An 18,584-nucleotide genomic window follows, 5' to 3' on the forward strand; every position below is an offset into this window, starting at 1 on the left:
AATGCTCATGTTATAAAATGATTTCGAGTATCTTTAAAATAATCCATAAACTTCAGTGGACTTTAGTAATATAAGTCACAGTACTGATGCTCTAGAAAGAACAAGCCCAGATTAGGCATAAGACTTACACAATCCATGGTCTAACCTAGATCAAGCTATTTCAGTCAACTTTACGTAAATATGACATTGATTTGCAGATTTACTAATTGCAGTTTCTCATTTGGAACATGTCTGAGGCCTTTTTTACAAATTAAATTTGCTCCATTTGATACTATAATTCAATTATTTTGTTATCAATATAAATAGGAATAAAGTAATAAAATAATGATTTTTGTGAAGGAGCAATTTGCTTAATGTCTGTATAGAAGAAAAGATGATGAGGGCAATGCAAAACAACTCACCAATTCATTTTATTGACTATAAGTAATTGTGGTCATGGAAAAGTAGAAAATAAAAAATGAAATAAAGATAATATTATACTGAGGAAAGAATTAAATTTAAAAAGTAAAGAGACAGAATATGGTGCATATTGGGGATATTACATCACTTCCCCTAAAACAAGCCTTGCTGGTTTCAAAGATGTCATTTTCTTCCTTGCCTTTTCTTAGACATCATAAAGAGTGACAAACTGTCTGAAAGATTTTGTTTGCAACTAAATGTGTATAAAATTCTTCCTTTTGATCTTTTTATTGATCAGGTGGCAATATACAAACTCACCAATGACCAACTCAACTAATTACAGAATTACCCCTTGTCTCTGAAACATTTTCTCAATCAAGTTTTTTTTTTGAATTAATAAAGAATAATCTTTCCTCTTTTGTACTGTCTTATTCTTTGGAATCAATAAAAATCATGTTTCTTTTCTTTCTTGCTCACTTTTAAAATTTTCTGTTCCTTATTTTCTTGGTAGAGGATATAGCTGAACCCTTTAATATCTTTCATGATTTCTATGTGGAAGCTACTACTTGTTAAGCTTTAATTACCTTTGCCAGCTATTCCCCTCTTCAATGCTATGTTTATTTATTTTATAATTATTGTGGTCTTTTATTATTTAGTGTCTGTCATTTTCCCATTATTATGTCATATATCTGAGGTAAGACGTGTTGTCCCAAAGTTTACCGCAGTACCAACCTCACAGTAGATGCTCAATAAATATTTGTTGAGTAAGATAATTAAGTAATAGTGTAGATAAAAACCAACTTAAAGATTTGGCAGTACAATGATTACTGTTAGAATATTGGCAATATTAATAATTTTTAGAATGTCTGACATTGGTGCAAACAGTCTTTGACATGTATATTCTTGCCAAACTGTTGACCAGAAACTCAACTCATATCAAAATTACAAAAGTGACTTTCAGACACTCAGCCTGGAGGTATTTCCTGTTGGTCTTTTTATCTACTTAGCTCCTCCTTCTATTAGAGAAAAAAGTAGAAGTAGAACATCAACAGTGGATGTAACTGATTGGGCTGTCCCTGTTTTATTTTATTTATTTATTTATTTATTGGGCTGTCCCTGTTTTATTTATTTTCTAGTTTTAGGGTTGAAAATTATCCAAACGATCATCTGACCTCATTTTTTTACATGGAGAACTGAGGCCTCTGAGGTCCTTAAGAAAATAGGAGGCAGTGCTGGGCTTAAACAAGCTTCTGTGTAAAAAAATGAGATCATCTGACCTCATTTTTTTACTGGAGAACTGAGGCCTCTGAGGTCCTTAAGAAAGTAGGAGGCAGTGCTGGGCTTAAACAAGCTTCTGTGTAATTCCAATGCTACTGCATTTTTGAACAGTGGTTTTCCAGTTGAGCATAAAAGATATTAAAATATCTGGAAACAATGGAAATTGAGAAGTTTACATCTTTATTTTCATACAAATCATATATCTTTGAAAAGAGTATCTACCAAAGAATTATGGAATGTAAAGATTTGTTTAAAAACACAAAGCATTTTGACACATTTGAGAGAAGAAAGAAGGAAGCAGAAGATATTCATCACATAATAAAATGCAGCATATTTTTGTAACATAATGAAACAAAAATTATAATATTTTAAATAATATAAATAAAAGTGCAAACATTAGCAGTAATCAAAAACCTCCCAAAAAAGAAAAGCTTAGGCTTCACTGGTGAAATCTACCAAACATTTAAAGAATTAATTCAAATCCTTCTTAAACTCTTCCAAAATTATAGGAGAGGGAACTCTTCCAAACTCATTTTATGAGACCAGCATTACCCTGACACCAAAGTCACACAAGGACACCACAAGGAAGAAAAACTACAGCCAATAATTCTGATGATCATAGATGCAAAAATTCTCAACAAAATGCTAGCAAAGTGAATTCAACAGCACATTAAAAAGATCATACACTATGATTAAGTGAGCTCTATCCTAGGGATGCAAAGATGGTTCAACACACAGAAATGATACACCAAATTAACGGGATGCAGGGCAAAACCCACATGATCATCTCAAAAGATGCAGAAACAGCATTAGACAAAATTCAACATCCTTTCACAATAGAAAATCTCAACGAACTATTTATAGAAGAAATTTATCTCAATGTAATAAAAGCCAGCTATAAAAATCCCACAACTAGCATCATACTCAATGGTGAAAAACTGACAGTTTTCCTCTAAGATCTAGTATAAGATAAGGATCCCTATTCTTGCTACTTTATTCAACATAGTACTGGAAGTCCTTGCCAAAGAAATTAAACAAGAAAAAGAAATAAAAGCTGTCCAAATCAGAAGGAGGAAATAAAATTTATCTCTATTTGCCTATGACATGATCGTATATATAGGAAATCATAAAGCCTCCATAGAAAACTGCTAATTATCAACAAGTTCAGTAAAGCCACATGATACAAAATCAACATACAAAAATCAGTTGCCTTTCTATACACGGATAATGAACTAATGTAAAAGGAAATTCAACAACAACAATCCCATCTACAAGGGCATCAAAATGAATGACAAACTTAGGAACAAACTTAACCAAAGTTGTGAAATACTTGTATCCTGAAAGCAACAAATCATTGATAAAGGAAATTAGAGAAGGCACACACACACACAAAATAACATTTTATGTTCAGGAATTGGAAGAATTAATATTGTTAAAACATCCATATTATTCAAAGTGATATACAGATTCAATGTAATCCCTTACAAAATCCCATGGCAATTTTAACAAAAATAGAAAAATATCCTAAAATTCATATTGAACCACAAGAGATTCCAAATAAACAAAGCAATCCTACGAAAGAAGAAAAAAGCTGGAGGCATCAAACTTTCTGATTTCAAAACATACTGCAAAGCTATAGCAATTAAATCATTATGGTACTGGCATAAAACTAGACATACATCAATGAAACAGAATAGAGAGCCCAAAACTAAACTCAAAACTATAGAGTAAACTGGTCTTCAATAAGGGTGACAAGAATACACAAGGGGAAAGGGCAATCTCTTCAACAAATAATGCTGTGATGCTGGGAAAACTGGATATCCACATGCAATAGAATGAAATTTGACCCCAATCTTACACCATACACAAATAGCAACTCAAAATGGATTAAACATTTAAATGTAAGATTTTTAGAAGAAAACGTAGGGGAAAAGCTTCATGTTATAGGGCTTGGCAATGATTTCTTGGATATGACACCAAAAGTCCAAGCAACAAAATCAAAATTTTACAAGTGGATTTGCATCAAATTTAAAAGCTTCTGCACAGCAAAGAAAACCATCACCAGGGTGAAGAAAAGCAACTTATGAAAGGGAGAAAATGTTTGCAAGCCATATATCTGATAAAAAATGAATATCTGAAATATATTAGGAAGTCCTACAACTCAATAACAAAAAACTAACAAGCAAAAAAAACCTATAACCCAAATTAAAAATGAGACAAATGAATTTAATATATATTTCTCCAAACAAGACATATAAATGGCCAAGAAGTATATAAAAAGATGCTCTACATCACTAAACATCTGGGAAATGCAACTCAAAACCACAATAATATAGCACTTCATACCTGTTAGGATAGATATTGTTATTAAAAAGTAAGAGACAACGTGTTGACAAGGACGTGATGAAATTAGAACCCTTATGCACTGTTGGTGAGAATGCAAAATGGTGTAGCCACTATGGAAAACAATATTGTGGTTCATCAAAATATTTAAAATAAAGCTTATCATATGATCTGGCCATCTTGCTTCTTACTTTATATCTAAAAGAACTGAAATCAGGATCTCCAAGAGGTATAGGAACTGCCATGTTTATCGCAGCACTATTCACAATAGACAAGATATGGAAAAAATCTAAATGTCTATTGACAGATGAATGGATAAAGAAAATGTGTGTATATATATATATACACACATGTATGTACATAGACACATGCACACACTGTGGGATATTATTCAAACAACAAAAAAAAGAAAATCATACCATATGTGACAGCATGACTAAACCTGGAAGACATTTTGCTAAGAAATAAGCCAGCCAACAGAAGGACTGATGCTGCCTGATTCCACCTATAAGAGGTATCTAATGTAGTCAAATTCTGAGAAGCAGATAATGTTGGTTGTCAGGGGCTGCGGGGAGAGGGACATGGGGAGTTGCTGTTCAAAGGGTATCAGGTTTCAGTTATTCAAGAGTTCTAGAGATCTGCTGTACAGCATTGTACCTATGGTTTACAATACTGTATGGTGTACTTAAAATTTTAAGAGGGTAGACTTCATGTTATGTGTTCTTACCACAATACAATGTAAAAATAAATTAATAAAAAGGATGAAAAGGCAATCTAGATAGAAGGGAGAGGCTTAGAAAGGCACAAAGAAGAGTGAAAATGTGTGGTATGTGGAGGACCCCAGAAATAGTTGCTTATGATGAAAGCCTGGGTTGTAAGGTGCAAATACAACACCAGGGTGGCAAAGAAAGACAACAAAAGTTGCCATTCGAGCAATTAAAATATTCTTTCAGTAACATCAAATGTAATTTTCTAACCTTTAAGTTCTGGGAGGAAGATTTTGTTTGAAAGATTCTCAGTGCTTGGAATACTGAGCAGCAGGTAATTGTTATTCAGTAAGGCTTCTTGAATTTGTATATGAATACATGGATTAATTGATGAATACACACACACACAAATATATAAAGAGAGACAGAAGTTAAACTCCTTCACTCTTGCTGTAGGTTACTTTAAAAACTCTTAGAGTGTAAGAAGGGTCCATGTTTGAAAGAGAGCAGGGTAAAAGAGAAATCCTATGAGTGAGAGTACATGAAAACCATATAAGCAGTGTATTACCTTTAATAGGACAAATGTTTAAATATATTTTAGTACTTAATAACTCACTATTGATTTTAAGGTGTACTAAAAGCTATAAGGAAACTATAAGTACTGACAATGCTGAAGGAGCCGTTGAATAAAACCCATCTTCTAGAATGGCTGATACTGATTTGTGAATTGAGCTGCTGTGTTCAAGCAGGATTTGAGCTTTTCCTTACTGTGTCGGAACTCGGCTGAAGACATAGGGTGCCAATGGAGAATTAATCATATGCTCTGATACATAACATTGAAACTTTTATTTTTTTAATTAAAATTCAAGTTGCTAAAAGTGGATACAGTAGACAGTTGGACAGCCTATTTGGCAGAGCTATGCTTGAATAAAAAAAAAAAAACAGAATCAATTTCTTTACATGACTGCTTTGGAGCTCTCTTCTCTCAGCCCTTCTTGGTGCATGAAGGAAAACTTTACCCCAAAGGCATACTATTTGGAAACAGAAAAAGCTTTTTTGGTTGAAGTGTACAATGGAAAACGCATAAATCAACCTTCCGGATTCGGATGACTTTGGTAATTTGCATTCATCTGTTTAAAGAGAGATGTCTTTGGAGACTTCCTATTTTTACATAAAAATTATGCTCAGCATCTCCCAGCCTCTTTTGTTCACTAAAATTAGATTTGCTCACTTATACAATTCAGAGGGACTAATTTGTTCAGAGGGAAGTTACATGCTATTTACAGCATGCATGTAAATATATTCATATATTTATATCTTCTCACCTATCTCTTATATATATATATATATAAACACCACAGCCCCTCTTCCACAGAAGTGTACATGCTCTAGTGACACATGGAGTGCACTCCTGTGGGTGAAAGTCCACCTCTCTATACAAACCGGAAAGAAAAATTGGCAAAAAGTAAGATTTGCAAGTACCATGGGATTTTGCAAGCATAATTACCCTGGCCTTCAGTATTAACGAGCAGTTAGAGGACCATCCATGAAGCAGTCCACTGAACCTGCAGCTTCAACGGTTCTAGTCCTGCGGCTTTGCCAATAATGGAGTCCTAACTCTATGCTGATCCTAGGAAGCTCTGAGATTGCTGTGGTTATTATGGCTGTATTGCAGTCTTCTTCCCATTGGATGTGTAATCCCACTCTAATTGGGAAACTTATTAGCAGGACAGTTGCAGAGAGAAGTGAACTATATAGTAACAGGAAGGGGATATTTTATGAGATGATGAAAAATAAAGAGCACATAAACATCTAAATATAAATTTTAAATGGTGTGTATAATATTGCCCTTGGGCTCTGTAAGACTAAACAAATCACAAAGAGCTAGGGAGAAACTGTCATACAGAGTGAAGTAAGTCAGAAAGAGAAAAATATTGTATATTAATGCATGTATGTGAAATCTAGAAAAATGGTACAGATGAACCTGTTTGCAAGGCAGAAATAGAGACAGACGTAGAGAACAAACAAATGGACACCAATGGGGGAAAGGGGAGGTGGGATGAATTGGGAGATTGGGATTGACATATATATACTAATATGTATAAAATAGATAACTATGAGAGTCTGCTGTATAGCACAGGGAACTTTACTCAGTGCTCTGTGGTGATCTAAATGGTAGGGAAATCCAAAAGTGAGGAGATGTGTATGTACATATAGCCGATTCACTTTGCTGTACAGTAGAAACTAACATAACATTGTAAAACAACTATACCCCAATAAAAAAAATAAATAAAATTCAAAAATATAAAGCCATATATATGTATAATCCATCTTTGTCTTTTGCAAGGTATGTACCCTTGGGCAAACCAGTTAAACCTTTCTAAGCCTCGGTTTTCTAATTGTGGAATAGAGATTATAGTATGTAGCATTTCTGAGAGCACCAATGTCCAATTAGCAAGGCCAACTTCACGGACACATGGGCATTTACACAGGGCCCTGTGTTCAGAAACGCCCACAGTTGGTTAATGCTCTGCCATTGCCATCGTGAATTTCTTAATTTTTAAATAGGCGCCCCTTATTTTCCTTTTGTACTGGATCCCACTAATTACGCAGTTTATACTGCAAATTAATGAATCATCCAGCCCAATGATTGCCGTATGTTAGGTGCTCACTATGTATTTGTCTCCTCTTGTCCTCCTCCTTCTCCTAAAAATGCAGAGTAAAGGGCTGTCAGAGTATCTACGGCTTCCCACTGGCTTCCCACATAACACTCTCAGGCACTAGAGACCAGCACATTTCATTTCAGTGGCTGCCTTTCAGTGGTCGCCTTCCAATACTGGTTACACATTAACTAACAGTTCCCTAGTTCCATGTGTCACCTCTCCCTTGCATGTCATATATAGCCTTAGGAAATAATTACTTGATCCCTTTTCATGGTAAGGAATTGGCCCCAATTACTAGATTAAAACAGAAGGATGAGGAAATGGTTAACAGTGCATTGAAATAAAGTTTGCTTTTGGTGTTCAGCTCAAAGCTGTGGCTTTGGCTTTGGGTGTCAGGTCCAGGCCTTGGAGGACCAAATCACAGAATGTCTACTTAATGTCAGTTCTAGCCTCTATGAACTGCGTTTCATCTCTGACCTTGTAATTTCATGGGTTCCTTCATATCCAATCAGTGTAATGGTGTCAGTAACACTACAAGCTTAGCATTTGAATATATAGTTAATATCTGAATATGCATGCTGAAATACAGGCAAGCAATCCAGATGCAATTTGGGGTAAAACTAGCTCTGAGGTGCTTTATATGTTGAAATTCTAACTCTTAGTGACTTTAAATATTTATTATTTATCCTAAGGGGAAAAATGCTGCAACAATTCAACATTGTGAAAGTTCTTAACTGTATGTTCATAATGAAGTTTTGAATAGATAATAAATAGTGAAATGGATCTGGAGTTAATATGAATTTTAAGAAAGTGAATTATACTAAAATCATTGGAAATCTATATCCTTTTGAGTCAAGTGTTTATATAATTTAAATAATAATTCAAAAAGTAATAAAGATTTGATTATCTCATAATTTTTATTATTATATAGCTAGTTGGTGTGATAAAATTCTTAACTTTAAACAAAATATGAACTCTATATACATTTTAGTTATTTATACTTAGAGCATGAGTCTAAGAAAACATAATTGACATTTTTTTTCCTGCAAATTGTTATGATATAAAGCATAGATGATTCTTCCAATCTTAGAATTTCTCATTAGGAAGAAAATCATGCCAAGTTATCTTTGAATCAGATATAATATAGAATATGAAGAAAAAAGAAAGTGATATAGAAAAATTAGATACCCCAAATAGATATTTCTCTCCCTGTCAATCCTTGAAACAACAGATTTAATAAGAATGCATTATCATCAACATTTTAGAAGTAGAATAAAACTGCTTAATTCTGTGGGAGTCTGAAAAAGTCTAGCAGTTCTCCTGGTTTACTTATTTAACTTATTATTTTTTAATAATGTGATTGCAAAATACCATTACGCAATACTTTGAAGTCTGCTTTGTCTGAAATTAATATAGCTACTCCTGCTGTCTTTTATTAATGTTCACAAAGTATCTTTTTCACCTTCCATTTATATTTTTCCCACCATGTTAAACATTTTAAAGTGTACAATTTATTAGTTTTTAGTATATTCATAATGTTGTACAGTGGTCACCACTACCTAATTTCAGAGCACTTCCATCACCCCAAAAAGAAACATTCATCTCCCAGTTCTCCCTTCCTGCTTTGCCCTGGCAACCACTAATCTACTTCTTATTTCTATGGATTTGCCTGTTCTGGACATTTCACATAAATGGAATCACATAATACATGGACTTTTGTGTTTGGCTTCTTTTACTTCTTGCAGTGTTTTCAAGGTTCATTCATATTGTAGCATGGATCATTACTTCACTGTTTTTTATGACTAAATAATTGTCCATTGTATGGGTATTGTGAATTGTGCTACTTGAACGATTTGTGTAGAAGTGTGTGATTGTATGTTTTCAGTTCTCTTGGGTATATAACTAGAAGTGGAACTGATGGGTCATAAAATAAACTCTATGTTTAACTTTTTGCGGAACTGACAAACTGTTTTCCAACAAATTTAACTTCTGATTTGAATTATTTTCTTGATTATAAGAATAATTTTTCAGTATGCCTTTACAGTATGTTTGTTAACCAATACCAAATAAATAAGATTCTGAAAGTAGTTCTCTATATGTAATTAATGTGAAGGTCTAACTTATTCTTAGATATTGTAAATATGTCCTTTCTCCTGAAATTAATGTAAAGTACATGTAACTTTTATCACATTCTAATGTTGTTTGATAATTTTAGATTTATTTTTATTGAGGTAACATTGCTTTATAACATTATATAAATTTCATGTGTACATTTTATTTCTATTTCTGTATACCCTACAGAGTGCTCACCACCAAAAATTTAGTTTCCATTTGTCAATATACAGTTGATCCCCTTTACCCATTTTGCAGCCACTCTCTTCCCCTCTGGTAACCGCTATTCTGTTCCCTGTATCTACATATTATTTTTGGTTTGGTTTGGTTTGTACGTTTATTTAGCTTTGTTTGTTTTTTATATTCTACATACGAATGAAATCATATGGTAATTGTCTTTCCCCATCTGACTTATTTTACTTACCATAATGCCCTCAAGGTTCATCCATGTTATTGCAAATGATAAGATTTCATCTTTTTTATGGCTAAGTATTCCATTGTGTATATATATATATATACACATCTTCCTTATCTATTCAACCACAGATGGGCACTTAGATTGTTTCTATATTCAGGCTATCTTAAATAATACTGAAATGAACACAGGGGTATGTATATCTTTTCAAATTAGTGTTTTCATTTTCTTTGGATAAATACCAAAAGTGAAATATCTGGATCATATGGTAGTTCTATTTTTAACTGTTTGAAGGATTTCCATACTGTTTCCCATAGTGCCTACACCAATTTATATTCCCATCAACAGTGTATAGGGTTCCTTTTCTCTACTTCCTCACCAACATGTTTCTTTTGCCAGTTTGATAATAGCCATTCTAAAAGGCATGAAGTGATATCTCATTGTCGTTTTGATTTGCATTTCCCTAGTAATTAGTGATGTTGAACATCTTTCCATGTGCTTTTTGGCCATCTGTATAACTTCTCTGGAAAAATGTCTGTACAGCTCCTCCGCCTATTTTTTAATTGAGTTGTTTCTTTTTTGTTGTTGAGTTGTATAAGTTCTTTATATATTTTGGATAGTAAACCTTTATCAAATATACCATTTGAAAATATCTGCTCCCATTTTATAGGTTGTCTTTTATTTTTGTTGATGGTTTATTTTGCTGTGTAGAAGCACTTTAGTTTGGTGTAGTCCTGATTTAAAAATGGAAATTTTTGCATCTATAGTCATCAGATATTAGCCTGTAAATTTCTTTTTTCACAGTATCTTTGGATTTTGTATCAGGGTAACGGTAGCCTCATAGAATGAACTATGGAGTGTTCCCTCCTCTTCAATTTTTTGGTATAGTTTGAGAAGGATGGGTATTAGCTCTTCTTTATACATTTTGTAGAACTCCCCTGTGAAGCTATCTGGTCCTGGACTTTGTTTGCAGGGAGTTGTTTTGTTTTGTTTTTCATTGCAAATTCAATTTTACTACCAGTGATTAGTCTGCTCAGATTGTCTTGTTATTCCTGATTCATTCTTGGTAGGTTGTGTATTTCTAGAAATTAGTCCATTTCTTGTAGGTTCTCCAATTAGTTGGCATATAACTGTTGGTAGTATTTTCTTTTGATCTTTTGTATCTCTGTGATATTGGTTGTTATTTCTCCTCTTTCATTTATTATTTTGTTAATTTGGGTCCTCTCTCTTTTCTTCTTGATGAGCCTGGCTAAAAGCTTACCTATTTTGTTTATTTTTTCAAAAAGAGCTTTGCTTTCATTGATTTTTCTATTGTTTTTTTGGTCTCTATTTTATTTCCTCTCTGATCTTTATTATTTCCTTCCTTTTTCTGACTTTGGGCTTTGTTTGTTCTTTTTCTAATTCCTTTAGATGGTAGTGTAGGTTTTTTATTTGAGATTTTTCTTATTTCTTGAAGATGGCCTTTATTGCTGTAAACTTTCCTCTTAGAACTGCTTTTGCTGCATCCCATAGATGTTGGAAAGTTGTGTTTCCATTTTCATTTGTCTTATGGTATTTTCTGATTTACTCTTTGATTTCTTCATTGACCCATTTGTTTGTTATAGCATGTTGTTTAGTTTCCACGTATTTGTTCTTTTCCCATTGTTCTTTCCATAATTGATTTCTATTTTCATGCCATTGTGGTTAGAAACAATGCTTAATATAATGTATATTCTGTTAAATTTGTTAAGACTTGTTTTGTGGCCTAGCATGTTATCTATCCTGGAGAATATTCCATGTGCACTTGAAAAAAAATGTGTATTCTGCTGTTTTTTAATTGAATGCCTTCTATTAAGTCCAACTGGCTTATTGTGTTCTTTAAGCTCACAGTTGCCTTATTGTTTTTCTGTCTGGATGATCTGTCCATTGATGTAAGTGTGGTGTTAAAAGTTCCCTATTATTATTATATTGTTGTCAATTTTTCCTTTTATGTCTGTTGATATTTGCTTTATATATTTTGGTGCTCCTATATTGGGTGCATATATGTTAATGAGTGTAATATCCTATTTTTGTATTGATCCCTTTATCATTCTATAATGCACCTCTTAGTCTTTTGTTAGAGACTTTTTTTTAAAATCTATTTTACCTAAGTATTGCTAGCCCTGCTTTCTTGGCATTTCCATATGCATAAAATATCTTTTTCCATGCCTTCACATTTAGTCTGTATGTGTGTCTTTAGCTTTGAAGTGAGTCTCTTTTAAGCAGCATATAGATGGTCTTTTTGTTATCCAATCAGACACCCTTTGTCTTTTGATTGGGACATTTATCCATTGACATTGAAAGTAATTATTGATAAGTATGTACTACTTGCCATTTTATTATTTGTTTTCCAGTTGTTTTGTAGTTCTTCTCTGTCCATTTATTTCTTCTTTTTAAAAAATTTCTTGCCTTGTGGTTTGATGATTTTCTTTAGTACTATGTTTGTATTTGCTCAGCTCAGGCTTGGCTGTGGGCTGTGGCAGTTGCAGAAAACTGGGCAGCAACTGGAGCAGTCCTCAATCTGCCCTCTCTGCCCTGCCTTATAAGCAAGGCAGCACTCATGTGCTTCTCATGATTGGAGTTAAGGCTTCCCACAGCCCTCCTGTTAGTCTCAGTGACCCACAAACCAGCCAAGTTAGCTCATCTTCCTTATATTGGACCCCAGGGCTGAGACATGCAATATGTAGCTCAAACCTCTCACTCAGGGTGGATCTCTGCCTATGTATTGTCTCTTTTCCTCTGAGACCCATCCCTGGGTCACATGTCCAAACCTAATCAATTCTCTTCCCTTCCTACCCAGTCCTGTGTGGATCTTTCTTAAGGCCTTCATTGTACAGGAGTCTTACTGCCAGTTTCCCGTTAGTTTCAGTGAGAATTTTTACTCTTATATATGTATGCTTGATCTGTTCATGTGGGTAGGTGAGTTCCATATCCTCCTACTTTGCCATCTTGCTCAATCACCCTTCCTTTGTGGTTTTAATTGAGCATTTTTTTATGATTCTCTTCTTTCCTTAGCATAAAGTTATAATTTTTTTTTTTTTACTTTTTCTAGTGGTTGCCTTACGGTTGCAATATACATTTACAACTAACCCAAGTCCACTTTTAAATAACACTATACCACTTCACAGGTAGTGTGAGTACCTGATAATAGCAAAATAACCCTAATTCCTTCCTCCCATCCTTTGTATCAATACTTTCATTTATTTCAGTCATAAATAAGCATACATAAGTGTATGTATATGCTATATACATAAGCATACATGATTGAAAACATTGTTGCTATTATTGTAAACAAAATATCCATTAGACTAAGAATCTTTTAAAGTATTAATTTTATCTTTATTCATTCCTTCATTGATCCTCTTCTTTATGTAGATCTGAGTTTCTGACTTATATTATAATCCTTCTAATAAATCTTCTTTAAACGTTTATTAGAAGGCAGGCCTACTAACGATAAATTTTCTCAAATTTGTTTGTCTGAGAAAATCTATTTCTCCCTCCCTTTTAATGATAATTTCACAGAGAGGTAGAAATCATAAGAAAGAACCAAAAAGAAAGATTAGATATAAAATAAAACACTGTAACAGAAATGAAGAATGCTTTTGATACAGTAGGTTGATGGGTATTTTACTCAACACTTTAAATATTTCACCCCACTCTCTTCTTGCTTGCATGGTTTCTGAAGGTATGTCAGAAACAATTTTAATCTTTGTTCCTCAATAGGTTAGATGTTTTTATCCTCGGGCTTCTTTCAGGATTTTTAATCCATCTTTGATTTTCTATAGTTTAAAAATCATTTTGGAGGGGTGGGGAGAAGGGCAGACATTTTTTTCTGCTAGCTGTTCTTTGAGCTTTTGGATTGTAATTTGAAGTCTGACGTTAATTTGGTAAAATGTTCAGTCATTATTGTTCCAAAATTTTCTTCTGTTCTTTTCTTTTCCTTTTTCTCCTTCTGTTAGCGTCATCTTATGTATGTTACATCTTTGGTAGTTGTCCTACATTTCTTGGATATTCTGTTCTGCTTTTATCAGTCTTTTTCTCTTTCCTTTTCATTAAGGATTCTGTTGATATATCCTCTAGCTCAGAAATTCTTTCCTAAGCTGTGTGCAGTCTACCAATAAGTCTGTCAAAGGCATTCTTCATTTCTGTTACACTGATCCTTCTTTTTTATATCTAGCCTTCCTTCTTGGTTCTTTTTATGATTTCTATCTTTCTGCTTATATTACCCATCTGTCCTTGCATGCTGTCTACTTTATCCATAGAACCCTTAGCATATTAACCATAGATTTTTAAAAAATTCCTGCTCTGATAATTCCAACATCACTGTCATGTCCAGTTCTGGTGCTTGCTCTAGCTCTTAAAATTGTGCTTTTTGCCTTTTGGTATGCCTTGTAATTTATTGATAGCTAAATATAATGTACTGTGTAAAAAGAACTGCTGTAAATAGACCTTTAGAAATTTGTATTGCTGAGTTTCAGGGAGAGGGATAGAGTTCTATAATACAATGATTAAGTCTCAGTCTTAGTGAGTAAATGCCTCTGAATTGTGAACTTCACAAGTGTCTCTGCTTTCTTCCTCCCTCTTTAAGTGTTATACATTGGCTAAAATGGGCTGGAGCTGGGTTTTTCCCTATGTCCCAAGTCAGTTAAGTTCTGATAATACTCTAGCAGGTTAGGATCTGGTTAACTAGTTTCCCCTAAGAACAGACCTTGTTAAGAGGAACAGAGTGCTCTGGTGTATTTTAAAGTAGTTCTTTCCCTGCCTCCTTCTGTTGGAATCCAATCTCCAAAATTTACTGTAGGAATCTGGTCAAGCTCCTGGAGATAAAAATCATACTATCTTGGAAGCCACATCAAGCCTGGGTTCTCTGAAGATTTTAACTCAGAGTTATCCACACTGACTTCCAGCAATTTGTCAATTATAGTTCAAATTTTCCTGCCTCAGTACTGGTTCCTGCAGCAGGACTTGTGAGGCTCTGCATGGGTAGCCATGAATTTGTTTATTTACCTCTCTATCTTTGCCATCTTCAGGGCAGAATTTTGCCCCATAATATCCCCTCTTTCATGGTCAAAGAAGAGCTGTTGGTTTTTAGTCTGTTCTGCTTTCTTACATGTTGTTAGGATGGAGTGGAGACTTCCATACTCCTTATATAGGGACAAGAAATCTCAATTGGTTTTATTACTTTTTACTGCATAATTATATTCCATTGTATTGAAATACCCAATTCTGTTTATCTTCTTTTTGGTTGATGAACATTTGGATTGTTTCCACCTTGTTTTATTATTAATAATGCTTTATGAATATTCCTGTACAAGTTGTTATGTATACATATACTTTTATTTCTTGAATATATACCTAGGAGTGGAATAGCCAGGTTTAACCTTCAAAGAACTGTTTTCCAAAGTATCTATATCATTTATATTATCACCAGCTCTGTATGAGGGTCCCAATTTCTCCACATCAATGCCAACATTTGTTATTATCTGTCTTTTTTATTATAGCCACTCTAACACATGTGAAGTGGTCCTTTTATGTTTGTTTGCTTCCTTCATGGCTAATTATGTTCAACATCTTTCCATGTGCTTATTTAGTTATTTGTATATATTCTTTGGAGAAATTTTTCTTTAATCATTTGCCCAATTTTTAATATGGTTGTTTGTTTTTTTATTATTGAGTTCTAAATGTTCTTTACATATTCTTGATGCAAGTCCCTTGTCAAATATATGAGATACAAATATATTCTACTATTCTGTAGATTGTATTTTTACTTTCTTGATGGTGTCTTTCGCAGCTCAAATATTCTTAATTTTGTTGAAGTCCAATTTATTTTTCTTTTGTTGCTTGGCTTTTTGTTGTCATCTCTAAGAAACCACTGCTTAATTCAAAGTATGAAAATTTACATCTCTCTTTTCTTCCATGAGTTTTATACTTAGCTCAAGTGTTTAGGTCTTAGCTACTTCAATTAACTTTTGTAGATGTTATGAGGTAGATCCATCTTTATTGTTTTGCATGTGGTTATCCAGTTGTCTCATCACCATTTGTAGAAAAGACTATTATTTCCTCAATTGAATTGTCATGACAGCCTTGTTGAAAATCAATTAACTATAAATATGAGGATTTATATCTGGGATCTCAATTATATAACATTGTTGTATATGTCAGTAAGTATAGCAGTACCACACTGTCATGGTTACTTTAGCTTTGTGGTATATTTGGAAAACATTAAGTGTGAGTCCACCATTTTGTTTCTCTCTTTTAATATTGTGTCAGTTATTCTGAGTCCCTTAAATTCCCCTATACATTTTAGGATGAGATTCTCAATTTTTACTAATAAAACAGCTAAATTTTTATGAGAATTACTTTGACTCCATAGATCAATTTTGAAAATATAGCCATGATAACAATATTGTCTTCCAATCAATAGAAAGGAGGTGTCTTTGCCTTTATTTATGTGTTCTTTAATTTCTTTCAACAATATTTTATAGTTTTCAGAGTGTAAGTTTTATCCTCCTTTTGTTAAATTTATTCCTAACAGTTTTGTTCTTTGAAAACTATTGTATACATAATTGTTTTCTTAATTTCATTTCCATATTATTCATTTAAAATGTATAAAATTAAAATTGATTTTCTTTATCAATCTTTTATTCTGCAATAATGCTGAACTTGTTTATTAATTCTTAAAGACTTTTAGTAGACTCCTTCGGAATTTTCATGTCATCTGCAAACAGAAAGAATTTTAATTCTTCCTTTCCAATATGACTGTCTTTTATTTCTTTTTATATTTGTCCTATTTCTCTGGTTAGAAAGTCCAGTAAACTGTTGAAGAGGCTAGAGTTGGTATCTTTATCTTTTCCTTAATTGTAGACATAACGCATTTACTTTTTCACTATAAAACATGATGTTAGGGACTTCCCCGGTGGTGCAATGGTTAAGAATCTGCCTGCCAATGCAGGGGGCACAGGTTTGAGCCCTGGTCTGGGAAGATCCCACCTGCCATGGAGCAATTAAACCCATGCACCACAACTACTGAGCCTGCACTCTAGAGCCCATGAGCCACAAATACTGAAGCCCATGTGCCTAGAACCCATGCTCTGCAACAAAGAGAAGCTGCTGCAATGAGAAGCCCATGCACTGCAACGAAAAGTAGCCCCCGCAATTAGAGAAAGCCTGCACACAGCAGTGAAGACACAACACAGCCAAAAATAAACAAATAAATATATAAAAACAAACAAACATCCAAAAAACATGATGTTAGCTGTGGGTTTTCATAGATGTTCTTTATGATGTTGAGGGAGTTCCTTTCTATTCTTGGTTTGTTGAGAGTTTTATCATGAAGTTTTCTCAATTTGTTTTTGCTTTTGATATGATCATGTGGATTTTATCCTTTATTCTGCTATTGTGTATTATATTAATTAGTTTTTGAAAGTTAAATCAACCTTGAATTTCTGATATTAATTCCACAGATCATGTTATATAATTATTTTTATAAGTTGAAGGATTCAGCTTGGTAATAATTTGTTGAGATCTTTAAGTCCAAATTTATAAAGGATATTAATCTGTAGTTTTCTTTTGATGTGTTTATCTGGTTTTGGTATCAGGTAATACAGGTATTATAGCTTGAGTTGAGAAGGTTTTTGCACTAATTCATTTCTTGGAAGGGTTTGTGAAGAATTTCTATTAATTATTTTTTAAATATTTGGCAGAATTCACCAATGAAGCCATCAGGGCCTGGGATTATTTCGTGGGTAGAATTTTAATTACAAGATATCAACAAGGAAATATTGGACTTGAACTTTACTTTGGATTAAGTAGACCTAGCAGGCATATGGAGAACATTCTATGCAATACCAGAAGAATACACATTCTTCTCAGACACACACAGGACATTCTCCAGTATAGATCATATGTTAGGTAATAAAACAAGTCTTACCACATTTAAGAAGACTGTAATCAGTACCAAACATTTATTTGAATATAATGATGTAAAACTAGAAAAAAACAGCAGGAGGAAAATTGGAGAAAAAACAAATATGTGGAAATTAAACAACACACTGCTAACAACCCACTGGTGAAAGAAGAAATCAAATGAGAAATCAAAAAGTATCTTGAAATATATATTTAAAAAAGAAACACAGCATACCCAAACCTATAGAATACAGCTAAAGTAGTTGTAAGAGGGATGTTCATAGCAATAATTGCCTACATTAAGAAAAAAAATGAAGATTCAAATGAATAACCTACCACAGAAACTACCAAGACTGCATCATGAATTAAACACTTCAATAATGAACAAGGAGATTGAAGCAGTAATCAAAAAGCTAAAAAAAAAACCCAAGAAAACAAACCTGGACATTTATGGCTTTCCTGGTGAATTCCACCATATATTTAAAGAAGAATTAATACCAATCCTTCTTAAGTTCTTCCAAAAAATTGAAGAGAAAGGAATACTCCCAAATTTGTCTTATAAGGCCAGCATTATCCTGATACCAAAGCCAGAAAAGGACACTACAAGAAAAGAAAATTATAGGCCAATAATTCAGATGAACACATATGCAAAAGTTTTCAAAAAATACTACCAAACTTAATTCAACAGTTCATTAAAATGGTCATACACCATAATCAAGTGAGATTTATCCCTGGAATGCAGGA

The sequence above is a fragment of the Neophocaena asiaeorientalis genome, unplaced genomic scaffold, assembly GCF_003031525.2.
Source record: "Neophocaena asiaeorientalis asiaeorientalis breed wild unplaced genomic scaffold, Neophocaena_asiaeorientalis_V1.1 scaffold150, whole genome shotgun sequence".
NCBI lineage: Eukaryota > Metazoa > Chordata > Mammalia > Artiodactyla > Phocoenidae > Neophocaena > Neophocaena asiaeorientalis.